This window comes from Thalassophryne amazonica, chromosome 4 (assembly GCF_902500255.1).
Source record: "Thalassophryne amazonica chromosome 4, fThaAma1.1, whole genome shotgun sequence".
NCBI classification, from domain to species: Eukaryota; Metazoa; Chordata; class Actinopteri; order Batrachoidiformes; family Batrachoididae; genus Thalassophryne; species Thalassophryne amazonica.
In genome coordinates this window covers 115,945,945-115,967,006 of record NC_047106.1, presented here as the reverse complement: position 1 = coordinate 115,967,006, position 21,062 = coordinate 115,945,945, and the positions used below count along the sequence as shown (strand labels likewise).

General features: G+C 42.4%; 1 protein-coding gene across 1 annotated transcript in view; it reads right to left on the bottom strand.

Annotated features, from left to right (window-relative positions):
* Positions 1–14,114, bottom strand: part of rab30 (RAB30, member RAS oncogene family) — a 52,862-nt gene extending 38,748 nt beyond the window's left edge. The window contains exon 1 of the mRNA XM_034168458.1: positions 13,957–14,114. The gene's annotated coding sequence lies outside the window, so the exon portion shown is untranslated. The remainder of the gene's footprint in view (positions 1–13,956) is intronic.
* Between the last annotated feature and the right edge of the window lie 6,948 nt (positions 14,115–21,062).

Here is a 21,062-nt window from a genome sequence, read left to right as displayed (position 1 = left end):
TGCGCATTGAATGATATCCTGATCAAAATAACTCCAAGATTTCTCACAGTATTACTAGAGGTCAGGGTAATGCCATCCAGAGTAAGGATCTGGTTAGACACCATGTTTCTAAGATTTGTGGGGCCAAGTACAATAACTTCAGTTTTATCTGAGTTTAAAAGCAGGAAATTAGAGGTCATCCATGTCTTTATGTCTGTAAGACAATCCCGCAGTTTAGCTAATTGGCATGTGTCCTCTGGCTTCATGGATAGATAAAGCTGGGTATCATCTGCGTAACAATGAAAATTTAAGCAATGCCGTCTAATAATACTGCCTAAGGGAAGCATGTATAAAGTGAATAAATTGGTCCTAGCACAGAACCTTGTGGAACTCCATAATTAACCTTAGTCTGTGAAGAAGATTCCCCATTTACATGAACAAATTGTAATCTATTAGATAAATATGATGCAAACCACCGCAGCGCAGTGCCTTTAATACCTATGGCATGCTCTAATCTCTGTAATAAAAGTTATGGTCAACAGTATCAAAAGCAGCACTGAGGTCTAACAGAACAAGCACAGAGATGAGTCCACTGTCTGAGGCCATAAGAAGATCATTTGTAACCTTCACTAATGCTGTTTCTTAATTACTGCCACCTTAAAAGCCTGTGGTACATAGCCAACTAATAAAGATAGATTGATCATATTTAAGATCGAAGCATTCATTAATGGTAGGGCTTCCTTGAGCAGCCTGGTAGGAATGGGGTCTAATAGACATGTTGATGGTTTGGATGAAGTAACTAATGAAAATAACTCAGACAGAACAATCGGAGAGAAAGAGTCTAACCAAATACCGGCATCACTGAAAGCAGCCAAAGATAACGATACGTCTTTGGGATGGTTATGAGTAATTTTTTCTCTAATAGTTAAAATTTTATTAGCAAAGAAAGTCATGAAGTCATTACTAGTTAAAGTTAAAGGAATACTCGGCTCAATAGAGCTCTGACACTTTGTCAGCCTGGCTACAGTGCTGAAAAGAAACCTGGGGTTGTTCTTATTTTCTTCAATTAGTGATGAATAGTAAGATGTCCTAGCTTTACGGACAGCTTTTTTATAGAGCAACAGACTCTTTTTCCAGGCTAAGTGAAGATCTTCTAAATTAGTGAGACGTCATTTCCTCTCCAACTTACGGGTTATCTGCTTTAAGCTGCGAGTTTGTGAGTTATACCACGGAGTCAGGCACTTCTGATTTAAAGCTCTCTTTTTCAGAGGAGCTACAGCATCCAAAGTTGTCTTCAATGAGGATGTAAAACTATGACGAGATACTTTCTCACTTACAGAGTTTAGGTAGCTACTCTGCACTGTGTTGGTATATGGCATTAGAGAACATAAAGAAGGAATCATATCCTTAAACTTAGTTACAGCGCTTTCTGAAAGACTTCTAGTGTAATGAAACTTATTCCCCACTGCTGGGTAGTCCATCAGAGTAAATGTAAATGTTATTAAGAAATGATCAGACAGAAGGGAGTTTTCAGGGAATACTGTTAAGTCTTCAATTTCCATACCATAAGTCAGAACACGATCTAAGATATAATTAAAGATAATTATCTTATCTGAGCTAAGCACTAAGTCAGACAAAAGGTCTGAAAAATCACAGAGAAACTCACAATAACGACCAGGTGGACGATAGATAATAACAAATAAAACTGGTTTTTGGGACTTCCAATTTGGATGGACAAGACTAAGAGTCAAGCTTTCAAATGAATTAAAGCTCTGTCTGGGTTTTTGATTAATTAATAAGCTGGAATGGAAGATTGCTGCTAATCCTCCGCCTCGGCCCGTGCTACGAGCATTCTGGCAGTTAGTGTGACTCGGGGGTGTTGACTCATTTAAACTAACATATTCATCCTGCTGTAACCAGGTTTCTGTAAGGCAGAATAAATCAATCTGTTGATCAATTATTATATCATTTACTAACAGGCACTTAGAGAGAGACCTAATGTTTAACAGAACACATTTAACTGTTTTAGTCTGTGGTGCAGTTGAAGGTGCTATATTATTTTTTCTTTTGGAATTTTTATGCTTAAATAGATTTTTGCTGGTTATTGGTGGTCTGGGAGCAGGCACCGTCTCTACGGGGATGAGGGGATGGCAGGGGGGAGAGAAGCTGCAGAGAGGTGTGTAAGACTACAACTCTGCTTCCTGGTCCCAACCCTGGATAGTCACAGTTTGGAGGATTTAAGAAAATTGGCCAGATTTCTAGAAATGAGAGCTGCTCCATCCAAAGTGGGATGGATGCCGTCTCTCCTAACAAGACCAGGTTTTCCCCAGAAGCTTTGCCAATTATCTATGAAGCCCACCTCATTTTTTGGACACCACTCAGACAGCCAGCAATTCAAGGAGAACATGCGGCTAAACATGTCACTCCCGGTCCGATTGGGGAGGGGCCCAGAGAAAACTGCAAAAACAATGTCGGACTCTGTAAAGTTACACACCGATTCAATGTTAATTTTAGTGACCTCCGATCGGCGTAACCGGGTGTCATTACTGCCGACGTGAATTACAATCTTACCAAATTTACGCTTAGCCTTAGCCAGCAGTTTCGAATTTCCTTCAATGTCGCCTGCTCTGGCCCCTGGAAGACAATTGACTATGGTTGCTGGTGTCGCTAACTTCACATTTCTCAAAACAGAGTCGCCAATAACCAGAGTTTGATCCTCGGCGGGTGTGTCGTTGAATGGGAAAAACGGTTAGAAATGTGAACGGGTTGGCGTGTACACGGGGCTTCTGTTTAGAACTACGCTTCCTCCTCACAGTCACCCAGTTGGCCTGCTTTCCCGGCTGCTCGGGATCTGCCAGAGGGAACTAACGGCGGCTAAGCTACCTTGGTCCGCACCGACTACAGGGGCCTGGCTAGCTGTAGAATTTTCCCACGGTGCGGAGCCGAGTCTCCAATTCGCCCAGCCTGGCCTCCAAAGCTACAAATAAGCTACACTTATTACAAGTACCATTACTGCTAAAGGAGGCCGAGGAATAACTAAACATTTCACACCCAGATTGAAAAGTGCGGGAGAGACAGGAGAAGCCGCCATGCTAAACCGGCTAAGAGCTAGTAGCTGCGCTAAGCTAGCGGATTCCTAAAAACACACAAAGTGAATAATGTGTAAATAATTTAGAGGTGATTCAGCAGAGGGAGTGCTTTAGTTAAGGCATGTGAAGATTACACTGTGAAACAAATCGTTATCTAGGTAACTAGATCAATCTAACTGCGCAGATTAAACAGCTAACAGATACAGCAAAACACCGCTGTGCTCCGGAACAGGAAGTGATACAATACCGCAGTGAGAGCCAACCACCAGTAGAGGCAAGCAAGAGCTGTCAAAAACATTATGATTAACACTGCTTCCTCACAGCAAGAATCTAAAAAAAAAAAAAACTTTTCACATACTTCACATGAATTCCATCCATTTTGGAACAAGGCTCTAACATAAAATGTGGAAAAAGTGCAGTGCTGTGAATAATTTCTAGATGCACTGTAAATCACACTGCTTTCAAATGTAATCATGTCATCCAAAAGGAACATATTTACTGGGTTAAAAAAAATAAAAGAGTTGAGGGCACAGTCCAGAAATATGTCTAAAATAACTGCCACTTGAGCAAAAAGGAGCATTTTGCAATGGCCCCTATAGGCGCCGCCCTCGACTGCCTAAATTTTGCAATTCTCTGGAGCTCCTTCAAGCACAGATTGACTCCAATCAAAATGAAGCTGGGCAGTCATTGGCGCATTGAGATATTTACATTTCAAAACCTATTTTTTTTTAAGAAGTCTGATTTTAGCCTTCAACAAACTGACCCCTGTAGAGGCCCTAGAAAAAAAAAAGATGGTATAGGGACTTAGAATTTTTGGATTATCATAGATCATAGATCGTCCATTAAAAAATAAATAAAAAAATTTACGCAAATCTGACACGGCACCACCTTACCTTTAAAAGAAACTGCCTAAATTAATCTGTTCTAAAAGTATCATGTGTATCACATGCTTTTATGTAACTAATATACAACTGCACTTGTTCATATTTTAGCATGTAAAATATGTATTGTAACAATAATAATAATCAATAGTCAATAACTCTGAGCAGGACTGTGGCATAGTAACTTTTACATACCTTGACCTTCTCCCCTTTGATTTCAACTGTTTTAATCATGAAATCTACTCCAATAGTCGCCCCTTGTCCAGGTGGGAAAAGGCCCTAAAATAATTCAACAAAATACTCAGTCAAATAATTGAAATTTTAGTACTTCAACAACTTCAATCTCAAACACCCACTCATACCAACCTGAGTAAAGCGTCGGACGAGACATGTCTTTCCAACTCCAGCATTTCCTATCAGAACTATTTGAACAGGTAGTCCATAATCTTCCATGCTCATGCTAAACTGAGGTAAACAAAGAACAAAGAGTGGTGATTAAATACATTTACACTCAATCAATGCTTTTAATTTCAGTTCCTATTCACTCCAGGTCCAGTTAAGGCTACTGGTCAAGATTAGCAAGGCACCTGGAAACAGTCAGAGAGAACAGAAGTGACACTCCCAACATGCTGTGAAATACACCTGTCACAGGAGTTCACATACGACATCAGACTTGAGTATGCTTCAGTAACATAAATATATGCATAACCATATACTAAGTTTTCCCACCCTACTAAATTTTGGGGCCATATGGCCTCATGCTCCGTCCTTTTCTGGATTATGAGTGACATACAAGTTCAGTTATCATCTGCAGGGGCTGCTTAGCTACAAGGTGCCTTGTTCTAAAGTAAAGCCACATGCTTGACCATTTACCACATTCCATCTCACACTGTTGAGGCTGCAACGTTAGCATGTATGCACGCAAGCTCGTCTCCAAGCAGGCATGCTGTGCAACATTGCCACAGCATCCAATCATGACCCATTTTAATATAACTGCCTGTCTATCCGACAAGTAAGAAAGAACTTGCAATTGAGGGTGAGTAGAGTGTCAAGGCCTGATGTGTCATCACTGTGTAGTGTATGACCACTTTAGACCCCAGTCACACATAGCAAGCATGTATAGGAATCAGGCAGAATCAGCCGGAACAAGGAAAAAACCCAAATCTCAAGGCATAGTCGAGAGGGACAGACAGTTGGACAGCCGTGTAGGACTATGATGACTATGTGGAATGTGGACGGATCCAGTCCGAACTGAGTTGTGCTCACCCGTAGAATCACAGCCCAAACGTCGTCGGTGCTGTCAGACTGCATCAGAAACATAAATAAAGTGCCCAGACTGGCCAACGGATGTGCCCGAGTGCTGTCACTCAGTCACTCATACATCGATTCACTCACCACTCACACCCTCATGCACACTGTCCTGAGCAGGACATAGCGGAGGCAGGATGGCCATGTGCCTGCCTCACATGAAGGACTGTCAGCATCGTGCCGACGGACACAGCACACCAACGGCAATGTCATCAGCAAACAAAGCGCACGGGACAACTGTGCTCCGTACTAACCGACTGGATCGCCAGCGTGAGGTGCACCGTAGGATAGCGCATGACATAGGATTTTTTTTTTTTTGCAGTGATGGATGGGGCATTTTTGTGCTGGTATCATCAGTAAACAGAGCACATGGGACAGCTGTGCTCCGCGCTGACAGGCTAAATCACCAGCCCGTCTATTCACCTTTACTCGGCAGAGAGCTGCAGCAAATCCTGCAAAACACACACACACACACACAGAGTGGATGATATTATTATTTTCATGAGGGACACTAACTTTAGTTTATGAACCAGAGAAGCAGGAGATATTAATGTTCCAGTCCACGGCAGAGAACTGTGTCGTTGGCTGCCCCACAAAAAAAAGGCACGTTAATGACAAATGAATAAAAACTGTCCATGTGAAGCGGTGGACGATTCTCGCAGAAAACGAGTCCAGTTTAGAGACTTTAATCAGGAGAAAAGGTGAGTCACGACTGAAATCTTTAAATGGCTTTGATATAGGTTGATGAATAAATTGTGGACACACTGCTTCTAAATCAGATCCAGCGGGTCCACTATCAATATAGAGAAATTATTATTTTCACATTACACACCCTCGAAAACAATGTAATGGCCCAACTGCAGTGTAATGGACCGTTACGCTGTTATAATGCTGGTGAGAACCCTGCATAGACTCCCGTTGGATGGGTGTCCCACCTGGAGTGTGCCAATCGAAGCAGCTGCGCGAATGGTATAATAAAACGTAATTTGTGATTGTTTCATGGTGGTTAAGTTGACCACAAACAAGGTCAGAGCACAAGCTTCCTCCGCATGTCTTTCTGCACTTATACCACAGAGCACTTTCAGCAGGGCTGCACAATGTGAGGCCAGTGGGCCAATTCATGCTCCTGTTTTTGTCCCACAATAGCAACTGACAAGCTTTCTGGAAATTAATAAATTACTGCTAGGCATCACACTCGCCGAGTGTGAAGCGTCCAGGATGAAAATCAGGACCTCCAAATCTGAGGCCTTGGTTCTGAACCAGAAAAGGGTGCTTTGCCCTCTTCAGGTCGGTGGAGTGTCCTTGCCTCAAGTGGAGGAGTTTAAGTATCTCGGGGTTTTGTTCACGAGGGACGGATGGAGTGTGAGATCGACAAACGGATTGGTGCAGTGTCTGCAGTGATGCGGTCGCTGTATCAGACCGTCGTGGTGAATAGAGCGGAGCAGGGGGACAAATCTCTCGATTTACCAATCGATCAACGTTCCGACCCTCAGCTATGGTCATGAGATTTGGCTCATGACCGAAAGAACGAGATCTCGAGTACAAGCGGCCGAGATGAGTTTCCTCCGCAGGGTAGCTGGGCGCTCCCTTTGAGATAGGGTGAGGAGCTCAGTCAATCGGGAGGAGCTCAGAGTTGAGCAGCTGCTCCTCCCCGTCGAAAGGAGCCAGCTGAGGTGGCTCGGGCATCTTTTCCAGATGCCCCCTGGACGCCTCGCTGGAGAGGTGTTCTGGGCACGTCCCATTGGGAGGAGGCCCCGGAGAAGACCCAGGACACGCTGGAGGGTCTACGTCTCTCGGCTGGCTTGGGAACGCCTCGGGGGGGAGCTGTGTGTGGATCGAGAGGTCTGGGCGGCTTTGCTTGAGCTGCTGCCCCCGCAACCCAACTCCGGATAAAACGGAAGAAAATGGATAGATGGATGGATGGATGCTAAGCATATTAAAGAGTAGTAATTTTTGTTTTTCTTATTTAGAATTTTTTATTTTAGATCAAGAAAGTTAATTTTCACATATGACAGTAAAAGATGTTCAAAGTTTTTTTTTTTTTTTTTTTTTTAACATCTAGCACAATATCTCAAGGAAGAGGTATCTTCAGATTTGTTTTGCCCAACCAACAGTTCAAATCAAAATAGTCAGTAGGTTTTTGACAAGCATGCAATCCAGTTTTTCTTGATTATGCCTGAGGTTAAATCCATTTTAAATACATAGACATTAGTTTGGACTTGTTAAACCCCAGCAATGACTTCTGAGTAAGAGAGGAACAAATAAACAAACTGAACTTTCTGTGACAATGGAACAAGTGAAATTTCACTTAAGATTTCTTGACATTTACTGAGAAAACTCATTTTGAGCAATGCTTTACTAGTATTAGGAAGTGATACATCTTTTACAGACAACAGAGCAGGTTAATCTCAGGATGACAAGGACTTCACTTAAGACTTTTAAGATGATTTCTGACTACAATTTACACAAATATATTTGGTAAGATTCTTTTGAATTTTGCGGATTCGCACGTCCAAGCATTCTGGGCATTCTGGGCAAAATTTGACTTGAAGTGAGGGTGGGCGTTTGCACAAAATCGACCAAGTATTAAGTTTGTCGGACCGCTCATTTCAATAAAATGTCTGAAGAATAAATCACTTCTCTGTGTCTGTTTTTGTCATATCCTTTTGTCATTTTTTTAAATATGTTCCTTGTCAACTGATGTCTGGCACAGCAAAAAAAAAAAAAAGGTGACATGAGGCACACGGTCAGTTTTCAATATTAACCACGCAGACAATTTACTTCACTTAAATATTTTGCACAGTGTTATATTAAAACAGAAAACTCTGGCACTTTTGACCAACTGCAGTTTATTGTTTATATTACAACATTTGAAAAGACGTGTCATTTGATTTAAAATGGTGATTCGCTTTGAAGTTATTAATTCCGACCGGACTCTAACTTGACTCAGCAGAGAACGGCGCAGCATTTGGAGCTGTGCAAACGGAATGGAGGACGATTTTCGTTTCTTTTTCACAATGAGACAGGAGTCCCAGTTAGTGACTTTAATTCACACAAAAGTGACTCACGATTGACATAATTTAATGGCTTTGAGACGGCTTAAGAAGCACATTTGCCACTTCTGAAAAGCAGCAAAGCAAAGACTCAATGAAGCAGCGGGTCAAAGCACTGCTTCATTGCTTCAGGCTTCAAAGCAGAGCCGTACTGCAGAAACGGTTGATTACAGACCCACTGCAGTGTCTGCAATCAATGTCGAGAAATTATCATTTTCCCGACAAACACCCTCAAAAACAACGGCTGCTCTGAAGGACCGATAAGGGAATCATTAAGCAAAAAAGGTTATTGATGTTGGTGGATCGAATAATTTCTTAAATATTCTCAAAAAGAACTGGTTCCTGATACCCAACCCTAGCCACCATGCAGATTGTCAAATTTAGTGTATCCCTTTCTGTTTTCCTGGGTAATTTTTTTTTTTTAACCAGGGCTGTACAGTGCGAGCGTTTTGCTCGCATATTGCGCCTAAAATTTGATTGTGCGAGGAAAAAAAATAAAACGGGCGCACGTGTGCGAGAATGTATTTCAACCCTTTCATTCGCATTTTGCTCCTAAAATAAATACAGTGGTCACTCGCCAACGCGGTTCACCTTTCGCAGCCTATCGAGCCGTCCAGCCGTCATTTGAACGTTCAAACTTGGATAAGACGGCTGATTAAAACGGTGGCCGTCTTGTTCAAAGCCGTCTAAAATGTGCAGTTTACCGGAGGAGCTGTGTGTGTGTCTGTGTGTGTGTGTGTGTGTGTGTGCGCGCGGAGTCAACTCGCTGCAGACTGAGAACGGAGGCACGAGATGTTACATTCTGCTGAGAACCATCAGTGCACGTGACACAGCGAGCGCAGAGCAGAGAGAGAGGATTTTAACCCGAGTGAACATTAAAAAAAAAAAAAAAAAAAAAAACTACTTTTCTTTACTTTTCTTTTCTCTGCTCTTTCTCAACCGGTGTTTTTCTGATGGCACCGTCCTGTTCACACCATGTGTGCGTCGTATAATGAATTTATGAGATCATGAGATGAAATAAACAGTCAAATATCCTTAAAAACATCCTTAAAAAAATGAGAATATATGAATGAACTGAGGAAAAATTACGCAAACACTGGATAAAAAATAAAACCCTGCTGCAGTGATGTTCAGAGGCACAGTTCACAAAAAGCAGGTGAGAACTCTGAACTTTAACAGCTGCTATTTTCCAAAGGTATTTATTTGTTCAATCTTAAGCGATGAGGATAAATAAATGACTTCATCACACTAAATGAACTGGAGTCAGAATAAGCTGCTGATTTGTTATTTTCCAAAGTTATTATAAGCTGCAGCTATATGTTTTATTCATTTCAAAGTGAGTCACCTCTTATTTTATTCTGATTTATTTCTACAAAAAATATGGGGAGTCAAATCAGCCTGCATTGTTCTGTTCAGTTTATATCAGTTTTCCTGCACATGTCCAGGTATTTTTTCCTCCTTATAAGAGTTTGGTGTTTGCATTTGAGCCACAGAGTTTTAAAACACAATAAAATGTTCACACTTTTCTTTAAAGCAGTTCTGTAATTTCAGAAATGCAACAGAAACAACCACAAATCAGATAAAGTTGGGACTATAAGTAAAATGAAGATAAAAATAAAAATGTTGCAGAGTTGTGTCTTGGTGGCTTCCCTCACTTGTCTCCTTCCAGCATGGATATTTAGTTTTTGAGAACTGCCTACCTGACACAGATTTACTATAAAGTACCACACTGTTTGTATTTCTGAATGATTGATGTAAATGAAGTCTAAGAAATAGTCATTGATTTGGAAATGTTCATGTTTTCATCCCGATGTTTCTCTGAAAATGCTGCAGACCTTAATTTAGGAAATTCTGTATGATCCGACTAGTCGACTAATCGCAAAAATAATCGTTGACTAGTCGACTATCAAAATAGTCGCTTGTGGCAGCCCTATTTTCAAACCATCTCCTGAGATTTTCGAAAAAGGGGGTAGTTTTTCGTCAGACCCCAGTAAAAAATAAAATTATAAAAAAATATCATGCAAAAAAGCCCATGATAGGGGGGGTGATTGTCTGAAGGTTTTCCCTAGATAGGGGGTATATTTTCAACATGGGGAACAAGCATAGGTACCCCCTTGAATTGGGGAGTGGGGGGGGCCGGGATTTTTCTACTCAGGTTTGAACTTTGAGAGTGTTTACACACGAGAGAAAAGTGAGAAAATGTTCATGCCTGATTGAGAAAAGTGTATAAAGTGTGTAGTGAGGGGTTTTACAGCTTTAAAACGTCTATAATAACTGTAAAAAATAACGCTGGCCACTTCGCGGATTTCGCCTATCGCGGGCTATTTTTAGAACGTATCTCCCACGATAAACGAGGGACCACTGTATATCCCATAGAGAAAACCATTCCCACATCTGTACAAATCGACAAGAGTGTGTGTGTGTGTGTGTGTGTGTGTGAGAGAGAGTGTGTGCTGTGGACCGTTGGTTGAATGTAGCTAAGCGTAGCAGGCGACCTGAGTATAAAAAGTGGGACGGGGATGTTATGTGTGTGTGTGTGAGGGTTTAAAATAATACAAGAAATACACATCAAAAAGTAATTAAATGGACAAAAACAATGATGTAAATAATGACAGAAAAGGAAGTAAAAAACAATGAAATAAATACAACATCAGAATCATATAAAATGTGCATGTGTGTAAAAAAGGTACTCTGTACAGTATGTGTCTTTGCGTTAATAATAAAATTGTATCAAGAAATTTCACAGTGCTCCTAAATTTTTATCTGTGCTCCTAAATTGTTTTTATTTAGGAGCACCTGTGCTCCTAGTGAAAAAGCTAAGCGTACAGCCCTGTTTACATCTTTGCAAGTTTTGGATCTTTCCTGATGCCAGGACCTCAGCAGTCCCCTGACACTGGACCGTAAGCGCAAGCGTGGGGCCTCAGTCAGTCAGCCTGCACGTGAACATGAGCACAGCCTGTGAAAAACTGGGCTCCGGATGGCAGCATTTCCACAAAAGCCACACTGATAAATCCGCTCTGCACCTTGTTGATGAAAACTCTGATCAAATCCAAATAAAGGTGGTTTTTGAATAAACTTGATTGACTTAAAGTCCATGTAGAGCAGAGCGCAGCCAGCAGACCAAACTGTTTTTTTTTTTAAATAGACAAACACACTGCTTCACTTTAAATGCTCAGTAAGTCTATTTCAGATGATCAGTGTAAAAGGCTTTATTTTACTCTGTGTCGCATTGGAAAGCTGTAGCTTTTGGTGCTACATTGATTTGCTCTTACATGGCTTATGCGCATATGTACTACAATGCTAAATGGAGCTTCAAGGTACAGAATTTGCCTCTATCATTTTTTATAATCAAATTATTCGAGTTACTTGACTAATTGTTTCAACCCTAAAACAAATATTATGCATCTGCTACTTTTAACCTGTGTGGATCTTCATAAACGCAAACAAAATTTCAGACATCTTATATATGTTACTCTGGAACAAACAAGACAAACAGTGTTGTAAAAGACAAGCACGATGTTAAAGAGCAAACTTCACTTTCCCCCACAATGACATGATCAGGAAGCGATCGCAGCTCACGGCAATTCCAAGTGACAATAATGGAGAAACAACCCGAGCTTCTCACGTTTACATAAAACAAACAATAACAACATCTATAAACCCAGATAATATATTCATGAGAGTTTTAAGCACTATGCAAAGAGTTTTATGTAGCGATGTTAATGCTGTTGTCCGTGTGGAGTGGTTAAATTTCAGCCTTATCAAACCGCCTCAATGCATTTCTCAGTGTTACTGACATCACGCAAAAAGGTGAACTCTCCCAGGTTTTGCAGGACTTGAAACCTCAATAGGGCGAATATTAATGGCATCTCACAGAGTGGCGAACTCTAAGAGATTTTGCGGGATTTGAAACTTCAACAGGTTGAATTCGATAACATTTAAAACCCCAAACTCCCATGGTGCACTGCAGAACAATGTCCATTATTTACTGCAGCGGTCTCAAACTGATTCCACAAAGGGCCAAGAGGGTGCAACCACCCACACCACCTGGTGATTTCACTGATTAACTGATTCCATCTGCTCAATGTGATGTCAATCAGTGAAATCACCAGGTGGTGTGGGTGGTTGCACAGAAAACCTACACCCTCTTGGCCCTTTCTGGAATCGGTTTGAGACATCTAATTTTCTGGTTAGCTAAAATTGATCATCCATCCATGCATTTTCTTCCGCTTCATCCGAGGTCGGGTTGCGGGGGCAGCAGCTCAAGCAAAGCCACCCAGACTTTCCAACTGACACACCTCCCCCAGGGGAACCCTGAGGAGTTCCCAAGCCAGCTGCTAGAAATAGTCCCTCCAGCGTGTCCAGGGTCTTACCCAGGGCCTCCTCGCGATGGGACGTGCCCAGAACACCTCTCGAGCAAGGCGTCCAGGGGGCATCTGAAAAAGATGCCTGAGCCACCTCAGCTGGCTCCTTTCTCCCCCTCGAATTGCCACCTTATCGTGGTGGGGGAGTTTGTGTACCTGGATGATCCTAGGAGCTATGTTGTCGGGGGCTTCGTGCCCCTGGTAGGGTCTCCCATGGCAAACAGGTCCTAAGGGACGGGTCAGACTAAGGGCAGTTTAGGAGCTCCCATGACCAGTATGAAATCAAGAACCAAGACGTCGCCTGGTATGGCGGAGCTGGGGCCACACCCTGGAGCCAGGCCTGGGGTTGGGGCTCGTGCGCGAGCGCCTGGTGGTCAGGCCTTAGCCCACAGGGCCCGGCCGGGCCCAGACCAAAAGAGCGACATGGGCCCGCCCTCCTGTGGGTTCACCACCTGCAGAGGGGGCAATGGGGGTCGGGTGAAGAGAGGACTGGGTGGGTGTCGAGGGCGGGTGGCCCGGTGGCCCGGTCCGCGCTCAACTTCTCTGGCTGTCGGGATGTGGAATAAAATTGCTCATTTCTCCAAAAATATTAGTCCTATCAACTTTCCGTTTTTGCAGCATTCATCTGTGAACCAAAAACACATAAAATTACCAAATGACAAATATCAGCTCTCCCCAGTTTCTCCACGATCGAAACCATACACATGCACACGCAGTACTTAGCTATTATACATTATTTGCAATAGTTAAAAAATTAACCAAAAATTATCTAAATTAAGAAAATTAAATGAATAAATCCAGACATTTGAAAGCCACAACATACAAACGTGATATTTTTCTTAAACTACTTAAAACGTTAATCAATTGAAATAAGTGATTGATTTTTATGGATGATATGCAGCCCTGTATGTGAAAACATCACAAAAAAAAAAAAACAACACTACTTTGATTGTAAATCTTGATGAACCCCTCAGAAGACATATTTTCTGCGGAATGAAGCAGGATCCGCTTGCAAATTGGTGCAAATATCTTCTGGTGTCGCATCTTCGTCTTCAGCTGTTTATCTTATTATTATTATTATTATTATTGTACCTGCTTTTGCGATAAGAAGTGTCGCTGCCAGCATGATAACATTTGGCGCAGACAAAATGTTGAGTTAACGCCGCATTTCTGCCCGTTATTCGGTGTGAGGCGGAGAGAAGCGGAGCTAGCAAACACCAGCGGCGCGCACAGCCATTTTGGAGCCATTTAAAGCAGGCAGCGCAAAACAATTAGCACTTACCGCAAAGACGGGGACAGCCCCGGGTTTAGGAGGATTTGCTGTGCATAGGTCACCTCATTAAACTGGCGGAGCCACTGCTGCTGGGTAGGGCCACGTTCCTCCTCCTGTCAGCTCCCCGTCTGTCTGCTCCGTTAGCAGCAGCGCGAGGAGGAGGAGATGGGGAGGCGATACTTGATGACGTCACCACTTCACGGCACAACGCAGTACTTTTTAAGTGCTGTACTGCTTTAAACCCCCTTTTATTATTAAAATGTTTTAACGTAGAAACAGAATTATGTGCTTACAGGGTAGAAATTCAACTTCAATTAAGGGGTTGACGTGATATTTGGACCCTATAAAAACAAAATTTAGCCAGTTTTATTTAGAACAAGTCAGGATGAATACATGATGAACACCGTGACTGAGTACTGTATGTCTTGGACATCATTTATGTCAATCATCAAGAAATACGGAAAGGTACTGCGTGGTAAATGTTTCTAGAGCAGGCAGTTCTCAAAAACTGAGTGACTGTGCGAGAAGGAGATGAGTGAGGGAAGCCACCAAGACCCCTCATGCCACCGTTTTGTTGTATTAGCATACTTCTTCTGTTCCCTTCCACCATGAAGTTGTGACTGGTGATGCGACAGACAAATGTTCGTTTTCTAGTTTGTCCTATCACAGCCAAAGGCACCTGCAATTCCTTCAGAGCTGTTAAGGGTGTCTCAATGGCTTCCCTCATCAGCCTCCTTCTTGCACAGTCATTCAGTTTTTGAAAGCCACCTACTCCAGACAGATTGATGATAGAGCATGTTTGTATGTATGCATGTATACTCAACAAAAATATAAACGCAACACTTTTGGTTTTGCTCCCATTTTGTATGAGATGAACTCAAAGATCTAAAACTTTTTCCACATACACAATATCACCATTTCCCTCAAATATTGTTCACAAACCAGTCGAAATCTGTGATAGTGAGCACTTCTCCTTTGCTGAGATAATCCATCCCACCTCACAGGTGTGCCATACCAAGATGCTGATTAGACACCATGATTAGTGCACAGGTGTGCCTTAGACTGCCCACAATAAAAGGCCACTCTGAAAGGTGCAGTTTTGTTTTATTGGGGGGGGATACCAGTCAGTATCTGGTGTGACCACCATTTGCCTCATGCAGTGCAACACATCTCCTTCGCATCATCTGTGAAGAGAACACCTCTCCAACGTGCCAAACGCCAGCGAATGTGAGCATTTGCCCACTCAAGTCGGTTACGACGACGAACTGGAGTCAGGTCGAGACCCTGATGAGGACGACGAGCATGCAGATGAGCTTCCCTGAGACGTTTCTGACAGTTTTTGCAGAAATTCTTTGGTTATGCAAACCGATTGTTTCAGCAGCTGTCCGAGTGGCTGGTCTCAGACGATCTTTGAGGTGAACATGCTGGATGTGGAGGTCCTTGGCTGGTGTGGTTACACGTGGTCTGCGGTTGTGAGGCTGGTTGGATGTACTGCCAAATTCTCTGAAACGACTTTGGAGACGGCTTATGGTAGAGACATGAACATTCAATACACGAGCAACAGCTCTGGTTGACATTCCTGCTGTCAGCATGCCAATTGCACGCTCCCTCAAATCTTGCGACATCTGTGGCATTGTGCTGTGTGATAAAACTGCAACTTTCAGAGTGGCCTTTTATTGTGGGCAGTCTAAGGCACACCTGTGCACTAATCATGGTGTCTAATCAGCATCTTGATATGGCACACCTGTGAGGTGAGATGGATTATCTCAGCAAAGGAGAAGTGCTCACTATCACAGATTTAGACTGGTTTGTGAACAATATTTGAGAGAAATGGTGATATTGTGTATGTGGAAAAAGTTTTAGTTCTTTGAGTTCATCTCATACAAAATGGGAGCAAAACCAAAAGTGTTGCGTTTATATTTTTGTTGAGTGTATGTATGTATGTATGTTTCATCCCCTTGCTTGTCTAAAGAAAACTGGCTATAAAAGTGATGATTTAAAGAAATAACCCTTGTATTTAGTTTTTGCAATTACTTATGGGTCTGAAAATGAAGCAACTGTGTATAAAATAGTGCTGCAGTGATATTTTTGTTATGCACCTTGAATTAAAGATAGATAGATAGATAGATAGATAGATAGATAGATAGATAGATAGATAGATAGATAGATAGATAGATAGATAGATAGATAGATAGATAGATAGATAGATAGATAGATAAGTTTGTGTAATATTTCATACAAAAAATACCAGTGTTTTATCTTGATACAAAGATGACAGCAAGAATAATACATAAATGATGCAGTTGAAAGAAAGAAAGAAAGAAAGAAAGAAAGAAAGAAAGAAAGAAAGAAAGAAAGAAAGAAAGAAAGAAAAGGAAATCACTCAGGAAGGTAAATCCCATAAGGTGTCACTTTATGCTGACGACCTTTTGTTTTATATATATATCTCGCCCAGCAGAATTTTTACTGAAATTACTACATATTCTGGATGATTTTGGTCATCTGTCAGGTTATAAATTAAACTATTCAAAGTGCTTGCTTTTTCCAACTAATGATATGGATAACAAATATTCTATTTTCCTATTCAAACTGGAAAAAAAATGAGTTTACATGAGTAGCAAATAATCCCCCCCGTGTGTTGGATAATGCATTTCAACATTGGCATGGAAAGGAATTGACATTTTTCAATTACTTGTTTACAAATGACACATTCTCCTCATTTGAGACACTCAGGAAAGACCACAATTTATGCAACACTCATTTTTTTTTAGATACCTAGTATGTACTTTCACTAAGAAAGTGTTCCCCTCGCTCCCCTACCTGCCACCTAAAAGCCAATTAGATAACATTCTCGACCCCTTTGAGTAGAAACGGGTTTCGTGATATACGAGGTCTGTTAGAAAAGTATCGGACCTTTTTATTTTTTTCAAAAACCATATGGACTTGAATCACGTGTTATTGCATCAGCCAAGCTTGAACCTTCGTGCGCATGCGTGAGTTTTTTCACGCCTGTCGGTTGCGTCATTCGCCTGTGAGCAGGCTTCGTGTGAGCACTGGTCCACCCCTCTCGTTGTTTTTTTATTGCGAATAAATGTCTGAATGATTTGGAGCTTTGCTGCATCAAATTGTTCCAGAAACTGTGAGAGACCTCCAGGTGGATACCGTTCGGAAAATTAATATGGCTTTCAAGGGACGATTTTATGGGTATTACACAGATTAAGGAGTGATCCAGACGGTTTAAAGACCACCCACAGCTGCTGAGAGCGCGCCACGCTCCGAGCGCTGATCGACAGCCTCAAACCCCGCTGAAACAACCAGATCATTTCCAACGTGAAGGCTTTGTTGATCCGGGACCTCGTCTGACTTTCACAAAAAGGCAGAAGGCGTGGACATCAGTACTTTTTCGACACATTCCACTGTTACAGGAGTTTTTTTCATGGAAAGAAAAGCAGACGGATGCGCCACTGTGCCGTTCATGATGCGGCACAAAACCACCTCCGTGTTGGTCTCACAGGACGGCTTTGAGATGGCTTTCAGGCGGCTTCCGGTTGCTTTTCAGTTGTGTGATTATCCGAGAAATTGCGCATGAGCTGGACATGCCCCAACATGTCCTGTGAGGCTTCATCACGGTGTTGCTTTGCGCCATGCGGCTCCACCGCGACGCGCGGAACTCCACTGCTCTTTCCATGACAAAAACTCCTGTAACAGTGGAATGTGCCGTTCATTTCTAAACTGGACGTTGTCTTGATCCGGTATGTCGTCTGACTAGCACAGGAATTGCGGAAGACGTGGACATCAGCAGGTTTTCAGCCATTGAGACAGACGTGCGGAGGAGTTCCGCGTATCGCGGTGGAGCCGCATGACGCAAAGCAACGCCGTGATGAAGCCTCATAGGACATGTTCTGGCATGTCCAGGCTCATCCACAATTTCTCGGATAATCACACAACTGAAAAGCAACCGGAATCCATCTGAAAGCCATCTCAAAGCCGTCCTGTGAGACCAACACGGAGGTGGTTTTGTGCCGCGCCATGAACGGCACGGTGGCGCATCCGTCTGCTTTTCTTTCCATGAAAAAAACTCCTGTAACAGTGGAATGTGCCGAAAAAGTGTTGATGTCCACGACTTCTGCCTTTTTGTGAAAGTCAGACGACGTCCCGGATCAACAAAGCCTTCACGTTGGAAATGATCTGGTTGTTTCAGCGGGGTCTGAGCCTGTCGATCGGCGCTCGGAGCGCGGCGCACTCTCAGCAGCTGTGGGCGGTCTTTAAACCGGCTGGAGCACTCCTTATTCTGTGTAATCCCCATAAAATCATCCCTGAAAGCCATATTAATTTTCTGAACGGTGTCCACCTGGAGGTCTCTCACAGTTTCTGGAAAAAAATTGATGCAGCAAAGTTCCAAATTGTTCAGACATTTATTCGCTTTAAAAAAACGAGAGGGGTGGACCAGTGCTCACACAAAGCCTGCTCACCGGCGAATGACGCAACCGACAGGCGTGAAAAAACTCATGCATGCGCACGAAGGTTCAAGCTTGGCTGATGCAATCACACATGATTCAAATCCATATGGTTTTTGAAAAAATAAAAAGGTCCGATACTTTTCTAACAGACCTCGTACACTTTGATAAGGGGTTTAAATCAGATATCCTGGGAGAAAACTAAAACTGCATGGGAGAGTGATTTGGGGCTGGTGCTCTCGGAGGAGGCGTTGAGGGACAGCCTTTCTCGTGTACACAACTCTTCATTATGTGTACGCCAGGGATTAATTCAATTTAAGGTACTTCATCGTCTCCATTACTCACAGGACAAACTCTCCAGAATTTTTCTCACTACAAACTCTGCCTGCCCGAGATGTGGTAACAGCTCAGATCAGTGGGACATATGTTTTGGGTATGCCCCTCTCTAAACAGTTACTGGGGCAGTATTTTTGATGTATTCTCTCATATGTGTAAAAAGACCATAGCTTCTGATTCCCACACACAGCCATTTTTGGCATAGCCCCCAAATTGTAAGATCACAAACTTAGAGGCGAACACTTTGGTATGTGCTTGCGGACTGATTCTTTTTAACTGGAAGGCAAAGAAACCCCCATCATTTCTACAGTGGTTGAAGGAGGTGTTTTCCTTTCTGCTTCTGGAAAAACTCAGATACAAGACAAGCAAAAGAAGCAAGGAATTTTCTGTGTCCTGGAGTTCTTTTATGGACTACATCGAACTTTCCCCCTTACAGTAAATAATCTGCTCTTTCTATTTTCAAGGATCTATGTTGGAATAATACTGCTGTATTCAAAACAAACAAACAAACAGATTAATTGTAAGCAGACTTCCCAGTTTTATGGCACCCCTTTTTTTGTTCGAAGCCTCAAGGGAGTGGGGGGAGTTGATATTTAGGGACTGAGTAGGCAACATCCTACGAGGACCCTATTGTAATTGCACTGTTTATTATTATTATTATTATTTATTATTATTATTATTATTATTATTATTATTCTCACTCTTGAAATCGAAATTTCGGCCTCTTCCCATGCTCAAAAACTCACCAAACTTTCCAAAGTCGTCCGGCCGGATCCGAAATTCGATATTTTGGGGGCAACGCACATGGTCACAGAAAAATTGCGAAATAGCGCCCCCTAGAAATTTTCAAAAACCCCTCTGCATTGGCCTTTTTTCGTTGTAGCCTCACGAAATTCGGTACACATATTTACCATGCCAGGACGCACGAAAAAGTCTCTTACTGTCATGGTGAAATATCGACAGGAAGTTGGCCATTTTGATTTCAAGTTTCGATTTTGAGCAAATTTTTGCCATTTTTGGCCATTTCCACTACTTACATTTGAACGAACTCGTCCTAGGGATTTCATCCGATCGTCTTCAAATTTGGTCAAAATCATCACAACACAATGGTGATCAAAAGTTATCAAAAGATTCTAATTAAGTCAAAAGGCGTGGCTGCTAGGAGTCGTCAAACTTTGGTGAGCTTTTTGGAGCACGCCATTTCACTTCGAACGGCTGTCACGCCCACATACTTCATTGTAGATCCTTCAAACTTGCTGGACATGATGAGGGCTCCGCCCTGAATGTCTACATATCTTAAGTTCCAACCTGTGCCATAGCGCCCCCCGGTGGTGGCGGGAAATGTCCTATTTTTACTTTAAGAGGTCCTGATGTCACATACTTAACCCAATCAACTTCATTCCACTTCTAAAACATGCAGAACAAATTGGTGAACGTAGGCGATGAACGCCGTGAAGTTACGAGTAACGGCGTCTGAATATTGCCCATTCGCCATGAAATTATGTTCTTCATTTTGACGGCTTTAATTTTGTCACATCATCATGAAAATTGATACACAGGTCGAGCACGACAACCTCTTACAATTCATAGGGGCGTCGCCCATGGGCGGGGTAAAATGCCTCAATAGCGCCCCCTTGAAACTTTCAAAAACCCCTCCCCATAGGGTTTTATTTTGGAGTAGGGAGATGAAAATTGGTACACATGTATGTCTTTCATAGACGTACAAAAAAGTCTCTTGCACCATGAGTCTACTCCAAACAGGAAGTCAGTCATTTTGAATTTTCTTCTCATTTTGGCGTGATTTCCACATGTTGTATTTGAACGAACTCCTCCTAGGGATGTTGTCCAATGCACTTCAAATTACTTTGACAGCATCCAAAGATGATACTGACCAAAAGTTATCGAAAGCTTTTCTCTATGTTGAAGGGTGTGGCCGCTATGGTGCCGCCATTTTGACCCTTTGCCATAGAACATCAAGTCATGATAACTCCTTCATGCTTTGCCTGATTGACTTGAAACTTCACATGTATGATGACAGTTGGCCCCTGAACACACCTAGCCCCTCTGTTTGTACACTGAGCGCCACCTAGTGGATGAACATTCAACATGTCATAACTCCTTCATGCATTGTGTGATTTGTTTCAAGTTTTAACTGTGTGATGAGTGGTTGCCCCTGCATGCACATGCCCACATGTGGTCACAAGGGCACCCACTGGCCTGGGTAGGCGGTTGCGCAGAACGAGGGCCCGTATATAACTGCTTGCAGTCCTAGTTACATTCGTATTTTTTTGTTTGTTGTGTGAAAGTTGTTGGTATTGTGTA